Genomic DNA, 16,836 nt, shown 5'->3' with positions numbered 1-16,836 from the left:
AGTTCGGAGCAGCTGACGGATGCATGGATTTTAGACTCTGCATGTTCATATCACATGACTCCAAACAAGGATTGGTTTGACACCTATAGGGCAGTGGATTCTGGTTCAGTGTTGATGGGAAACGATGCATCATGCAAGGTTATCGGCATAGGGAATGTCAGAATCAAGATGTTTGATGGTGTGATCAAAACTTTATGTGATGTCAGATATATACCAGAGCTAAGGAAGAACTTGATCTCACTAGGCACACTGGATAGTATTGGTTGTAATTACAAATCAGTGAGCGGGGTGATGAAAGTCAGTAAGGAAGCTCTGACGGTAATGAAAGGACAAAAGGTAGCAGGAAACATCTACAAGTTGATAGGGACTACAGTTGTAGGTGGAGTCGCCTCGGTGGAGTCTGAATCAGATAGTACTGTCTTGTGGCATATGCGGCTAGGGCATATGGGTGAACGTGGGATGCTAGAACTTCACAAGAGAGATTTGTTGAAGGGTGTCAAAACGTGCAAGCTTGAATTCTACAAATTCTGTGTTCTTGGGAAACATAGCAAAGTGCAATTTAAGACGGCAACAAACAAGACGGAGGGGATTCTGGACTACGTACATACGGATCTCTGGGGACCGGCCAGTGTAGCATCACGTGGAGGGCACTTGTATTTTGTGAGTTTTACTGATGATTTCTCACGAAAGGTATGGGTATACTTTATGCGTCACAAGTCAGAAACTTTTGCAAAGTTTAAATTGTGGAAAACTGAAGTAGAGAACCAGACCGGAAGGAAGATCAAATGCCTTAGGTCAGATAATGGGACTGAGTACACAGATTCAAAGTTTCAGGAATTCTGTGAGCAGCATGGGATAATGAGGCACTTCTCGGTTCGCAGGACACCTCAACAGAATGGGGTAGCGGAAAGGTTGAACAGGACAATCATTGAGAAGGCAAGATGTCTCAGGCTGAATGCAGGGCTTGCAAAGAATTTCTGGGCGGAAGCAGTTAACATGGCATGTTATCTCATTAATAGATCACCAAGGGCAGCACTAGAAGGCAAAGTATCAGAGGAAGTATGGACAGGGAATCAAGTAGAATACTCTCATCTTCGAGTTTTTGGATGTCCAGCCTATATGCACATATCTAGTGAGGAAAGATCAAAGCTGGATGCAATGTCAAAGCAATGCATTTTTCTAGGCTATCAGAAAGGAGTTAAAGGCTTCAAGCTTTGGGATCCTAAGGCAAACAAGGTGGTGATCAGCAGAGATGTGGTGTTTGACGAGAAAGCTATGTTACAACGTACTCAGGAAGAAGGAAAGGAAACACCACAAAGCAACAAAGAGAAAGATATTGTGCAGGTGGAGCTAGAGACTCATGACTTCGATGATTCTAGCTCAGAGCACATGGAGCATCGCACTATAGCTAGTGGTAGAACGAGACAAGTCGTAAAACCACCCACTAGATACGGATTCGAAGACTTGGTATCTTATGCACTTACCACTAGTAGCGGAGACCCTACATCTTTTCAGGAGGCAATACATAGCTCTGAAAAGGACAGGTGGACGGGTGCTATGGCAGAGGAGATGGAGTCTTTGCATAAGAACCAAACGTGGGATCTAGTGGAACTTCCTGAAGGAGAGAAAGCTATAGGATGCAAGTGGATATTCAAGAAGAAAGAAGCAATGTCAGAGGGAGAAGAAGTGAAGTTTAAGGCTCGGTTGGTAGCAAAGGGGTATTCACAAAGAAAGGGGATTGACTATGAAGAAATTTTCTCTCCAGTGGTAAGACATACGTCAATTAGAGCGGTATTGGCTTTGGTGGCACATCACGATTTGTATTTGGAGCAAATGGATGTGAAGACGGCATTTCTTCATGGAAATTTGGAGGAGCAGATTTTTATGTCACAACCTGAGGGATTTAGTCAGTCCGGACAAGAGCAGTTGGTTTGTAAGTTGAAGAAATCTCTCTATGGACTGAAACAATCTTCTAGGCAATGGTACAAACGTTTTGATTCATACATGATTCAAAACGGATATAGGAGATGCGAGTATGACTGCTGCATATATGTGAAGGGCCTTGAAGATGAATCACTGATTTTCTTACTACTATACGTAGATGACATGCTCATTGTTGCGAAGAAGATGAGAGAGGTTGACAAATTGAAGAGGCTACTGAGCAAGGAATTTGACATGAAAGATTTGGGAGAGACCAAGAAGATTCTTGGGATGGAGATTCACAGGAGTAGAGTTGCAGGGAGATTATGGTTGTCTCAACGTAGCTATGTGGAGAAGGTGTTGGATAGGTTCAACATGAAGAATGCAAAGTCGATGAGCACACCCCTGGCGCATCACTTCAAGTTATCCAGTACACAGTGTCCAAAGACGGATGACGAGATCCAAGAGATGTCAAAGGTTCCTTATGCCAGTGCAGTTGGTTGTCTGATGTATGCCATGGTTTGGACGAGACCAGATTTGGTGCAAGCAGTTAGTATGGTAAGCAAGTTTCTCTCAAATCCTGGTCGACCACATTGGGATGCAGTGAAATGGATTTTCAGATACTTGAGAAATACAACTAATTATGGCATCATGTTCAGTAGACAACCGGAAGATCCTTTAGTTGCTGGGTACGTAGATGCAGACTATGTAGGAGATTTAGATAACAGGAGGTCTACTACAGGATACGTATTCACTGTGGCAGGAGGACCTATTTGTTGGAAATATATGATACAATCTATTGTTGCATTGTCTACTACGGAATCCGAGTACATGGCAGCAGCTGAAGCAGCGAAGGAAGCTTTATGGCTTACAGGGTTGGTCAGAGAACTGGGTGTTCAGCAAGGTGGAGTCAAGTTGTTATGCGATAGTCAGAGTGCTATCTATTTGGCGAAGAATCAGGTGTATCATGCGAGAACCAAACACATTGATGTGAGGTTTCACAAGATCAGAGAGTTGATTGCTTCCGGGAAATTCAACTTGAGAAGGTTCACACTGCAGACAATGCTGCAGATATGCTGACAAAGCCAGTGACCACAGAGAAGTTTAAGCATTGCTTGAATTTGATCCATATCTCTAGATGCTAGAGGAAGGAAGCCCAGACCCAGATGGAGTTTTGTCCAGATATTCGTATTCTTCGAAGGGGTGAATATTCGCCAAGGTGGAGATTGTTGACGAGTGGCTCATATTTGGATGAAGGGATATCATGGAAGAAAAATCTGTTAAGATTTTTCGTAATAAAATTCTGTTAAGATTTTATATAACAGAATTTTGTTATGTTTTTCATAACAAATTCTGTTACGATTTTACCGGGTCTGGGGGTTTAGCAGTATTTATAGGGATCATTGTAAACCCATTGGAGATCAGACAACACAAGAATCATTAGATGTGATTCTCTTGTGTAGAAGAGAATTCTAATAAAGCTTCGGCCGTTTTGTGGAGTAGGCAAGTCGCCGAACCACGGTAACTCTTTTTCTTTCTCTTCTTCTTCTCCTTCCTGGTGTTTGCTCTCTTTTGTGCGTCTTTGTCTTGTTGTTCCGCGCGATCTCTTTTCTCTCTTCCTCTTCTTCCGTGGTTCAGAAAGGTTGAGAGGTATTGCCCTCTCTTTGAAGCTTGATAAGTTGGAGAAACCCCTAGAAAGATTCAATGTTGGATCTAAGGGTTTAGGTATGGTGTTGGGGGTGTTGGGTGGCCAAAGACCCAACAATGATAGATTGGGCTTGGGATACCGATCTAGTCCCTCCAAGGCCAAGGAGAGATCATATGCTTGGGTGGCAAATGATTATGGCAAGGGAGAGTTCTTCAAGGCTAAGGGAAAGTCATATGCTAGAGTTGCATATGACTATAGCAAGGAGAAGTCAATAAATGGCAAGGGAAAACCATTTAAAAGTAAGGTTAAATTAACCAAGGACAAGGTGTCCAAGGTTAAGAAGGTTAGGTTTGTTGGCCAAGTGTCATCGGAGATGTATCGATGTGGCTTAACAATTGTGGATGAGTCACCTAGGGAGGTGGCTAAGGTTAAGAGCTCTAGGGGGAGCTCAAAGTGTCATGTTGTGACCCATGGACAATGGATCTCAAGTGGGTTTTACTTGAGAGTCTAGGTTCGTTCATGGAATGTGCCAAGTGGTTTGGAGACGGACTTGAGTCTCAAACCTAGGGAATTGGCACACATGGGTTGTGTTTCATGCTTGGAAATATTACATTGTGGTCATATAGCATGATAATTGGTTTTGGATGTATAGATGTCATATAAACCAATGCTAAGGATGCATTGTGGGTTAGTATGGGCAAATACATCAAGAGAAAGCCAAAACTAGGACTTCAGGTCAAGGTTCAATTGAACTTTTTAGCTGGTTTTGTGTTTTATGTCAATATTGGAATTTGTGATAAATATATTTTTATATATATTTTTTCCAAGTATACATTGATAAAATAAACCTCTCCACAAAATTTGAGAATTTTTGGAGGTCTGTGGAATTTCTGGCGCATTTCTGAAGTTGGTCAGAAAATACTGATTTTTGCATGAATAATGTAGTAGTCGACTGGTAACAATGGATTTGAGCACAGAATGTCTTTGTAAGCTCGTTTTCATGGAGTCAGTCGACTGGTACTTCTTGCAGTTGACTGATACTAGTCTGAAAGTGTTTTCAGCACTGGATTTTGACCGGGTCAGCTCGTTTAGATGTATGGGATCCATGGGGGATAAATACATGAGTTTAGGGTCAGTTGGATGATAAGTTTTCAACAATTGGGATATTGTTGAAAAGCTTTTTGGATGTTAGGCAAAGGGGGAGAAGTAAGATTTAGTTGGGAAAACTGATGTGCGTAGATTATATACTCTTTTATGCATGTTTTTACGCACATTTACATATTTTGAGCATGCTTGATCTATGCATTTTTATACTTCCAGCTTTCCTTTTAGCATATTTACTCTTTTGGTTCGGAGATCTGCTTTTTGTGCATTTTCTGTACACAGGAGTCGATTTGGTGAAGAATCTACATCTTTAGGCATGCATTGGAGGAAACAAAGGGAGAAAGCACCGGGCCGTGTACCTCACACGGCCCTGCACTGGTATGGAGCTCGGGCCGTGTGGAGTTTGGCACCAACAGAAGAGGAAGATGACATGGCCGTGTGAATCTCGCACGGCCGTGTCAAGATTTGAAGCCAACCAGAGCAGAAGCCTTACATGGCCGTGTGGATCTACACGGCCGTGTGAGGTTTGCAGAGACCAAGCAGGCTGTGGCCGTGTGCACCACACGGCCGTGTAGCATTTCCAGAGAGCAGAAGGGTTATGGCCGTGTGGAGTCACACGGCCGTGCAGCTTTGGCAGAGAGGGAACTGGACATGGCCGTGTGAATCACATACGGCCGTGTCACGGGACCGTGTGGCGCCCGATTCCCTCCTCTATTTAAACCCTTCTTCATGAATTGAAAGGGGATCTCTCCCCCTTTGGGAGAAGGCAAGATTTGGTGGTTTCCTCCCATTCTTGGGAGGATTTCTGGGCGATTCTAAGGGAGATCTCGACGATTTCGACTCCGGAGCGAGGATTGGATCCGAAGACAAGGCTTCTTTGTAGATAAGTTTTCTCTTTCCCCCTCTTCTTGTTTTCTTGGATTGGGGATTCAAGAAATGCTTGTAATCTCTATTTCTTTGGGTATTCTTCCTCGATTCATGGAGTAGATCTTGTATTCTAGGATTAAGGGAGTATTTGTATGATGGATTGATGTAATCTCTTATGGATTTGCCATTTTTTTTGTTTCAATGACATTATCTTGCTTGTATCAATTAGATCTTGAATGATTAATGGTGATTTGTGCTTAATTCTCATTCTTGATTAATTGTTTGGATTTCTTATGGACTTTGTAAAGATAAACTCTCACTTGATCATCCGAGGGATCCACGTGACAGGTACAAGCCCGTGTAAGGACGTTTGAGAGATAATCTTGAAGAGGAAATAGGAACATTCAAGAGAGTAGGATGGATTTTATGATTAGCTTCTTGTATCTTGATAGATTAATAAGTTGTGGGCTTCTATGTTGATATCCGAGGAAGGCATAGTAATAGGTGCGCTTCTGTGTAAGGATAACGTAGGTTCATGTCTAATTAATCCTATTTAGATACATTTCTCAGTCCTTAGCCGGTTGTCTATTGCAAGAGGGAACCGGCAACTTTCTACATGTTTGGCAATTGAGGGATAAGAATTGGTGAACCATTTACATTCAAGAAATTTTATAAAGAAACCGAAACTCCTAGAATCTCCCTTTATCATAACCCAAAACATTAAACTCTTGTTTGTTGATCTTTAAGATTAGATTTTTTTACCTTTACTTTGCTTTTGAAACGATTGGATAGTTGTTTAGCTAATTCGCATTGAGACATTTCTAGTGCTTATTCCAGTCCCTGTGGATACGATAATCTTTTATATTACTTGCGACATTTCCGTATACTTGCGGAGAGCGAACAAGTTTTTGGCGTCGTTGCCGGGGACTGCGCTATAACATTAGGAATTATCAATTGAGTTAGACTAAACATAACATTTGTTTTCCTTTCATATTGCATAGTTGTAACTAATCAGTAGATTTCTGTTTTTACTTTCTTGTATAACTTTCACTTCTTGTTAATTCTTTTTGTACAAATTCAATTTTGCATTTTTGATCCTTCTATTTTTCTTTTTGTGTCGAATTGCCATCTGCTATTTTGTTCTTGTGTATGCGAAGATCTAACTTTGCAGGGGAATTCTTTCCTTTTGACCCTGAGATTGATAGAACTTTCCATAAAAGAAGAATTCTGCAAAGGCAAATTGAAGAACAGGAACATTTGAACATGGCAAATAGACCACTTAAGGATTATGCAGCACCCTATGCGAGAGGTTTTCGATCTAGTATTTCAAGACCTTCAGTGGAAGCTAATAACTTTGAGATCAAACCCGCAATCATATCTATGGTGCAGCAGAACCAATTTGGTGGAGGACCTCATGAGGACCCTAATTAACACTTAGAGGTCTTTTATGAAATATGTGGTACCATGAAAATGAATGGAGTTCCTTCAGATGCAGTTAGATTATTGTTATTTGGGTTTTCTCTAAGAGATAGGGCAAAGCAATGGCTGAATTCTTTGGCCCCTAATAGCATCACCACTTGGGAGCAGTGTGAGCAACAGTTTCTTGATAAGTTCTATCCACTAAGCAAAACAGCTCATATGAGAAATTTAATTGCAAGCTTCAAGCAAACTGACTCAGAATCTCTTTTTGAAGCATGGGATAGATATAATAGTATGCTCAGACAATGCCCACATCATGGGTTGGAAAGATGGTTAGTGTTGCATACTTTTTATAATGGTATCAATTATCATACCAAAGTGTCCCTTGATTCAGCTGCTGGAGGGGCACTTATGAACAAAAGCTTAGATGAAGCCGAAGAAATCATTGAAAGTGTAGCACAAAATCATCATCAATGGGCAAATAAAAGAAGTGGTGGCTATTCCTCTGTAAACCCAACAATTAAAGCATCAGGGAAGTTTGATGTAGATGCAGTCACTCTTTTGTCTGCAAAATTGGACGCTCTTACAAAGAAATTTGACAATATGGGGACTAGTGCTAATATGGTCAATGCTATTAGTACATCTTGTGAAGTATGTGGGAGTTCAGAGCATTCAAATGACTCATGTCCATTGGGAGCTATCACTGCACAAATCAATCAACTTGAACAATGTGATGCAATCATGAGTTACAATCAAAGGCAGAACAACTCATACTCAAATACTTATAACCCTGGATGGAAGAGTCATCCATATTTTTCTTACAGAAACAATCAAGATCAAGGACCATCTATGGGGGCAAGACCAAATTTTCAAGCCGGGCAACAAAATTTTCAACATCTATCTTCTCAAGGCTTACCAAAGTCAAATGTTGAAAAGATGCTTGAAGAAATTATCTCAAGTCAAAATGAAATGAAGCAAGATATAGCAAAGCTCATTCAGAGAATGGATAATTCTGAAAAGCATCAAAAGATCCAGGATAGTCAAATTGCCCAACTCGCTTCCTCATCATCCAGAGCACCAGGACAACTTCCAGGAAAACCTGATGTGAATCCTATGGAGCATTGCAATAGGATTGAGCTTAGGAGCGGACGGACCTTGGGAGACTCCCAAGTGACTGCTTCAAAAGGGATACAAAAAGAAGAAGAGCTTTCTCCTCCTATACCAAATCAGATTCAAGCTAATGAGGAGAGTACCATTGAGGTTGAAGAAACTCTTCCACTGAACCATCAGAGCAAAGCTGTCCCTTTTCCTCAAAGACTTACAATGCTCAAGAAAGATAAAGAATTTGGCAAGTTTCTAGAAAAAGTTAAGGAAATTTGTGTAGAGGTACCTCTTATCGATGCTATTCTACAAATGCCTAGATTTGCCAAATTCCTGAAGGATCTCATGTCAAACAAGAGAAGAAGAGGAGAGGTCGAGACCATTGCGCTTAGTGAGGAATGTAGTGCTATTTTTGAGAAGAACACTTCTCCAAAACTGAAGGACCCAGGGAGCTTTTATATCCCTTGCAACATAGGAAAAGGATTTTTTGAAAAAGCTTTCTGTGATTTGGGGGCGAGTGTTAGCCTCATTCCTTATTCAATTTGTAATAAATTAGGTCTCAAAAACATTAAACTTACTACTATGGCACTTCAACTTGCCGATCATTCTTGCAGGTACCCTTTGGGTATTATAGAAGATGTGCCAGTAGAGGTGGATGGGAATGTTATTCCCACGGATTTTGTCGTGTTGGACATGGAAGAGGACCCTAGGATTCCTATCATATTAGGAAGACCTTTCCTTGTTACAGCTGGAGCTATAATTGATGTCAAAAATCATAAGCTTTCTTTGGTAATTGGTAAGGAAAAGTTGGAATATGATTTATCTAATATCTCTAACCATGTCTCGTCTCTTTTAAATGCTTGTAGCAGGTCAAGCATTTATAAACTTGAGGGATGGAATTTCCATCCCCATGGAAGGCCACCAAATGAAGGAGACAATGTGGTGGAAGATGTTGGGAGAAGATCTCCCAACAAAAACGAAAAGTATATCTATCCTCCAAGGGCGAGGAAAAGAAGCGAATGATAAAGTTTGGTCGAGCTAAAGACCTTAAACAAGCGCTTCTTGGGAGGCAACCCAAGGGTTCTTTTAGTTAGTTTTGATCTGCATCTAAATTTTTTTTTTTAGTTTGATGCATTCTTTTGATTTTTGTTTTCAGGTTAGGTGCAAAACGGAGCTCGGCCGTGTGCTATACACGGCCAGGCAAAAGTTGCAGAGAAGGGAAGTGCTTAGGCTGTGTCATCCAGACACGGCCGTGTAGCATCTTCCGAGGAGAAAAGGATCTAGGCCGTGTCTAAAACACGGCCGTGTAAAGAATCCCGAGAGGAAGGATGGAGAGGCCGTGTCCCCGATACGGCCGTGCGAGGAATCCAGAGAAGGAAGAGGGGGAGGCTGTGTGGATCTACACGGCCCGTGCAAAGAATCCCGAGAGGAAAGATGTGGAGGCCGTGTAGATCTACACGACCCGTGTAGGAGAACTATTAAAGTCTTCTTCCTACCTCACACGGCCAGATCTTGGCCGTGTTCCGCACACCCCCGACTCTCCAAAACATATCTTTCTCTCCCAATTTCTTAAAAACTCCTCTCTAATCTCTCAAGATCTCTTAGATCCGATTCTCCTCCTCTCTAAGACTTGGACTTTTTGTTCTCTTAACCTAAGATCTTTTGTTCTTTGAAGTTTTGTTCTTTGAGTTCCACAACTCTCGATAATTCTTCCCCTATTAAAACTCATCAAGATGTCTAATATTTTGAAGAGACTTCGCAAAGGAGGTGGTGGATCTAGTGGAGACAAAGAGAAGGAGCCATCAAGGGACAAAGGAAAACAACCAGTGAAGGGCAAAGGCAAAAGGACTTCATGCAACGAAGGTAATGACAATGAATTCAATATTGTGTTTAGAAATGATGATCAAGTAACTAGATTTGCAATTCTTGTCAATAGAAAGATAGTGTGTACTAGATATATGGACCCAACTGTTCTTGATATGCTTGGAATTAGGAAAGATGTAGATTTGATGATTGAGTTTTTGGATTGGAGTGATATTATGTACACGCATTTGCCTACATATCCTCGTCTTGTTTTGGAATTTTTAAGTTCATTGGATGTCCATTTTACTAATGAAGATGATTATTCTGGAAAAATCTCTTTTAGATTAATGAATCAAGAATTTCTATGGGCCTTTAGGGACTTTAATTCTTGTTTTGGAATAACCACCGGTAGCCCTCGTAGGTTTGATCCAAGGTTTAATTGGAATCATTTTTGGAATGCAATAACTGGGTTAGATCAACCTTATGAGCCTTCAAGAGCTAAGGCCTCCCATATGCAAAACCCCATCTTTAGGTATCTACATAGAGTCATGAGTAAAACTATTTTTGGTAGGGGAGAGAGTGATGGGGTGGTTAAAAAGATAGAGCTTTATGCTTTATGGGCTATGCTTTATAAGGTTGAATTTGACTCTGGCTTTCATTTTGTTCAAACCTTATTGAGATCGGCTAGGGCATCATCGGGATCGATTGTTTTTGGTGGTTTGATTACCCGAATAGCTTATAATTTAAATCTTGATGTTGATGGGTTGGAAATAATTCATGGTAATGACATGATTGACATTGATACATGTCTTGCTATGAAAATGATCGTTCGGGATGAGAATGGTTTCGCGTTTCCTAGGAGGAGTGGTTCTCCTTTACCCCTTCCTTTTCCTGAACGAACTACTATTCGTAACCCGGCTAATTGGGTGATTTCTGAGTTAGATTTTGAGGATAACCCTTCTATACCTGGAGACACTGAGTCACATCATGAGCCCTCGTCATCTGGACACGCGCAGCCTTCTAGCTTTATGGAGCCCGCTAGGCATTCTTTTGCATATGGCACGGGATCTTCTAGGTTTGATTTTTCAGATTTTCGTACGTCTTTAGAATCACTTCATGAGAAGCAAGATTCCCAACGAAAAATGTTGGAGGGGCGCTTCTCTTTATCTGATGATCAGTTTAGGGAGGTACAAAATCATTTTCAGTTTACGAGGAATTTTCAAGGTCAAGTGGCTGAGTTTGTGCAGGATTATGATACTGATTAGGCTAGGATGAGAGATTTTATGCAGAGTATGACGCTTACTAGCCAACAAGTAGATGCTTTATATGAGTATCATAGATCCTTGGGTGAGATTCCAGGTTTTCCTAGTTTTCCTATTGGCCAACCACGTCGTAGACCTCCTTTCCCTCGTCCACCTCCACCTCCTCCACCATACTGATTTCATCGGGACGATGAAAAGTTTAAGTCTGGGGGGGTGTCATGTATTGTTTAGTTTGGTTTTCAGTTTTTTGTTTTTGTTAGTTTTTCATGTTGGTTCTTATTTTCATTGCTTGTTGCTTTATTTTGCTTGTGCTTGTTTTTGAAATAATCATGGCAAAAAAAAAAAATTTTGAGAACATCAAATCTTCACTTATATGCTTTCTTGGATTCAAGTGAAATGTTAGCACGATTATTGTCTTGATTCATGATGTTCGAATGATGCTAGTAGTAAACTTTGTGTAGTTCTTTTTTCTATCTTGGGAAGCATTAATAAGCTAAGAATCTTATGATGATGAGTTTTAGTTTTGGTTCAACCTTAAGGATTTTATCTTCACTACACTTGTGCTTGACGCTTGAATAGTTGATGTCATTGAAATAGTCATGATTCATCTTGTTTGCTTAGTACTTGGTTTCCATGGTGATTTCTCAACTTTCATTTTGGTTACTGGATGAGGCTCAAATCATTAAAGCTCATTTGGAAAAATCAAAATATCCCAACATGTGTGCTAAAAGTACATTTGTGAATAAGTTTTGCACAATGCAAACACTTATAAAAAAATAAATAAAAAAATAAATAAATAAAAGAATAATAAGGGATATAAAAAACAGTTGTCATGAGTGGAATCTAGCAAGTCACCCCTTTGAGACCGAGTTAGGTTACTGGGGAAATGACTGTTTAGCTTCTCTTGAGATTGAGCACACCTTTGAGACCTTGGGTTAGTTGAGAAATATGAACCAAGTGAATGGTGAGTAAGTGTCTATCACTGGTTACTTGTCTTTCACTGGAAACATTAGGAATTCAAATTTGATGACGACTTGACTAGGACATGGATTGAAACTTGAAGGGTGTTGAGTTACTTTTACACTGCGCACAAGATTCTTATGCTTGAACCATACTTTACTTGTTTCCATGATCATGCTTGTTGATGAAACTTTTTGATAGAGTTAGGAAAGTGCACTGGGTTTTATGAATGTGTTGTAGAACATATGAATTTAGACTGCAGCATTTTGCTTGAGGACAAGCAAAGGTTTAAGTCTGGGGGTGTGATGTGCGTAGATTATATACTCTTTTATGCATGTTTTTACGCACATTTACATATTTTGAGCATGCTTGATCTATGCATTTTTATACTTCCAGCTTTCCTTTTAGCATATTTACTCTTTTGGTTCGGAGATCTGCTTTTTGTGCATTTTCTGTACACAGGAGTCGATTTGGTGAAGAATCTACATCTTTAGGCATGCATTGGAGGAAACAAAGGGAGAAAGCACCGGGCCGTGTACCTCACACGGCCCTGCACTGGTATGGAGCTCGGGCCGTATGGAGTTTGGCACCAACAGAAGAGGAAGATGACATGGTCGTGTGAATCTCGCACGGCCGTGTCAAGATTTGAAGCCAACCAGAGCAGAAGCCTTACATGGCCGTGTGGATCTACACGGCCGTGTGAGGTTTGCAGAGACCAAGCAGGCTGTGGCCATGTGCTCCACACGGCCGTGTAGCATTTCCAGAGAGCAGAAGGGTTATGGCCGTGTGGAGTCACACGGCCGTGCAGCTTTGGCAGAGAGGGAACTGGATATGGCCGTGTGAATCACACACGACCGTGTCACGGGACCGTGTGGCGCCCGATTCCCTCCTCTATTTAAACCCTTCTTCATGAATTGAAAGGGGATCTCTCCCCCTTTGGGAGAAGGCAAGATTTGGTGGTTTCCTCCCATTCTTGGGAGGATTTCTGGGCGATTCTAAGGGAGATCTCGACGATTTCGACTCCGGAGCGAGGATTGGATCCGAAGACAAGGCTTCTTTGTAGATAAGTTTTCTCTTTCCCCCTCTTCTTGTTTTCTTGGATTGGGGATTCAAGAAATGCTTGTAATCTCTATTTCTTTGGGTATTCTTCCTCGATTCATGGAGTAGATCTTGTATTCTAGGATTAAGGGAGTATTTGTATGATGGATTGATGTAATCTCTTATGGATTTGCCATTTTCTTGTTTCAATGACATTATCTTGCTTGTATCAATTAGATCTTGAATGATTAATGGTGATTTGTGCTTAATTCTCATTCTTGATTAATTGTTTGGATTTCTTATGGACTTTGTAAAGATAAACTCTCACTTGATCATCCGAGGGATCCACGTGACAGGTGCAAGCCCGTGTAAGGACGTTTGAGAGATAATCTTGAAGAGGAAATAGGAACATTCAAGAGAGTAGGATGGATTTTATGATTAGCTTCTTGTATCTTGATAGATTAATAAGTTGTGGGCTTCTATGTTGATATCCGAGGAAGGCATAGTAATAGGTGCGCTTCTGTGTAAGGACAACGTAGGTTCATGTCTAATTAATCCTATTTAGATACATTTCTCAGTCCTTAGCCGGTTGTCTATTGCAAGAGGGAACCGGCAACTTTCTACATGTTTGGCAATTGAGGGATAAGAATTGGTGAACCATTTACATTCAAGAAATCTTACAAAGAAATCGAAACTCCTAGAATCTCCCTTTATCATAACCCAAAACACTAAACTCTTGTTTGTTGATCTTTAAGATTAGATTTGTTTACCTTTACTTTGCTTTTGAAACGATTGGATAGTTGTTTAGCTAATTCGCATTGAGACATTTCTAGTGCTTACTCCAGTCCCTGTGGATACGATAATCTTTTATATTACTTACGACATTTCCGTATACTTGCGGAGAGCGAACAAAAACCTTAGTGTTTTTGCGTAGGGGGAGCCTTGTGATAGGTTCTTAAATATCCCTGTTGGGAAATCCTAGCTCAATGGGGAGCTCAGGTGTAGGGGGAGCCTTGGGATAGGTTCCAATGCATGTTGCATTGTTTTTGATTCGGCAGTGTAAGTCCAAGTGTGTAGCCTTGGCAACGTAAGTCCATTCGGCGGTGTAAGTCCAAGTGTGTAGTCTTGGCAACATAAGTTCATTTGTTTTAACATATTATTTTGCTATTATGTTTTCCCTAACTTAAACGTATTGCCAAACATCAAAAAGGGGGAGATTGTTAGAGCAATCCCAATGGTCCGTGCGACCATGTGTTTTGGTGTTTGGGCAAAGGGTTTAAGTTAGGTTCACCCTCGTTATTTGATATGTGTATGTGAGTGTGCAGGTATGCATGATACACATGTGACTCAGGTTGATGGATTCGGGTCCGGTGAAGGATGGAGCATCCGAGGGACCGTGGACAAGGCAACGAGGACAAGGGCCGAGGGAAGAGACTTCGAGGCATACGCGAAGGATGACATTGGGGGTGAGCCGCGGAGTTGAATGCATCTGAGGGACGAGAGCCAAAGGAAGTAAGTTTGAAGGCAAGATGTCAAGGCTGCAAAGAAGCGTCAAGTGAGTCATAAGGGTGAGGGTACGAGTGCACGAGAGATTGTACTCGGAATAAAATCCTAGGTTTAGGGTTTTACTGTAGCGTTATTGTAGCAGTAATGTAGCGTCACTGTAGCGTTACTGTAGCAATACTGTAGCAGTTGACTGCATGTTTTAGCAATCGACTGGGTGTGAACAGAATACTTCGGTTCGTTCAGTCAGTGTGGATCAGTCGACTGCTAGTTTTAGCAGTCGACTGGTATCGAGCCGTTGGGATGTAACAGTCGAATTTCCATAGAGGGCAGTCGATTGCATGTTTTGGCAGTCAACTGGTAGGCGGGGTTTTCAACCCGCGGCCTATATAACCAAGGCTTGGAAGCTTGATTATCTCTGACAAAATTGGACTTGGTTAAAGTATAATTAGTAGTCTACCAGTGCTCAAAGGTTTCCCTTGTGTCCAAGAGATCTTGGTGAGTTTGTGGCGAGATTTCTCCACCCACGAGGAGGTTTGAGCTAGCCGGAGTTTGTCGGGGGCTAATCCACCGACGGATAGGGATCGTCCACCTTACGGACAATCGTGGAGTAGGAGCCCTAATCTCCGAACCACGTTAAACGATCGTGTTTGCGGTTTGCATTTCTTTTCTTAGTTTTATCCTTTAGCTTGTTTGTTTTGTTTGTATTCCGCTGCGCGAGCCAACATCGTAGGAGAAGCGAGTGATTTGGGGGTGTCGTCTATCCAACTCCCCTTCAAGATGGTCAATCGATCCCCAACAAGTGGTATCAGAGTGAGGACGCTCTATGTTGGACTAACCGCCAAGGAAGCACAAGATGACCGGCTTGATTGAACCGCCAATGTTTGAAGGCGGAGGCTTATGGGACATCACATTTTGGATGATGAAGATGGAGGTCTTCTTCAACATGGATTGGGACACCATGATGGTGGTCAAAGAGCCGTTTGAAGTCTCGAAAGACAAGAAAAGGAAGAAGCTCCGACCACGACATTGGACGGAGGAGCAAATCTCACGATCAAAGGCAAATTCAAATGTAATATCAATTTTAATTGATATGTTGCCTAATGATATTATGAGTCGTGTAGGTAAATATGAGAATGCCCATGAATTATGGAGCAAAGTGAAGAAATTTCCATGGGAGGAATTCTTGCCTACACAAGAAGAAGAAAAATCCGAAGAAAGTAATGAAGTGGTCCAAGAGGAGAAGAAGGAACAATCGGATGTGGAGCCCAAGGGGTTGGGCTTTGTAGCTCAAGAGGAGGAGGTGGAGCAAACGAAAGTTCAGTCACACTCAATATCCGAGGAGGAAAAGAAAGATGAGGTATCATCTACATCCTCAAGAATTGAAGAAGATTCCAAGACAAGTGAAGAAGAAGAAGTCTTGGAAGTCAACATAACAAGCACCTCCACCGAAGTGAAGTCAAAGAACAACATAATTTGCTTCTGTTGCAATGAAAAAGGACACTACAAGAGTATGTGTCCATTGGGTAAGAGAGAGGTATCTCCTAAACTCAATTCAATTCATTTGGAGTCTAATTTGAGTTGTAGGAAGAAGAAGGAGAAGAAGCACATTAGATGCTTCACGTGTGGAGAAATGGGTCATTACCACACCAAATGCCCAAAGAATAAAGAGCTCAAGAAGTTGGCACATTTGGGGAAGGAGGAGAAGAAGTGGAGGAAGAATGGAGGCTCATGTCAAGGGGGAGCTCCAAAGGTAAAGGGTAAGGTAAACGCTAATTTAAATTTGAAGTCAAATTTAAATTCCCCCATGCATGCTAGAAATAATTCTTATTATTTACCCATGCAAAATTTTGGTTTCAAATATCATGATAGGAATAGGGTAATTATAGATCATAACCCTAAGGTATCTATTCATGATAAATCTAGAAATGGTAGACCTAAGAAAACCCAAGGCATTAATCCCAAGAAGGGGAGGCACATGCCTAGAAAAGGTAGGTCTATGAATGTCCATGGTGGACATGTTGATTCTAGGGTTAGGAACCTAGAAAGGGAAAATCAAGCTTTGAAGGCAAAGCTTGATAAGTTGGAGAAATCCTAGAAAGATTTAATGTTGGATCTAAGGGTTTAGGTATGGTGTTGGGTAGTCAAAGACCCAACAATGATAGATCGGGTTTGGAATACCGATCTAGTCCCTCTAAGGCCAAGGAGGGA

The 16,836-nt window shown here is 41.3% G+C and overlaps 1 non-coding gene across 1 annotated transcript; it reads right to left on the bottom strand.

The window, feature by feature from the left end:
* Positions 1 to 7,175: 7,175 nt before the first annotated feature.
* Positions 7,176 to 7,281, bottom strand: LOC122030672. The gene has a single exon (XR_006125536.1). It is a non-coding gene; the product is annotated as a small nucleolar RNA R71 (small nucleolar RNA).
* Positions 7,282 to 16,836: the final 9,555 nt, after the last annotated feature.

The sequence above is a fragment of the Zingiber officinale genome, chromosome 10B (assembly GCF_018446385.1).
Source record: "Zingiber officinale cultivar Zhangliang chromosome 10B, Zo_v1.1, whole genome shotgun sequence".
Classification (NCBI taxonomy): domain Eukaryota; kingdom Viridiplantae; phylum Streptophyta; class Magnoliopsida; order Zingiberales; family Zingiberaceae; genus Zingiber; species Zingiber officinale.
The sequence above is the reverse complement of the archived record's forward strand: the minus strand, read 5'-3'. Positions and strand labels throughout refer to the sequence as shown.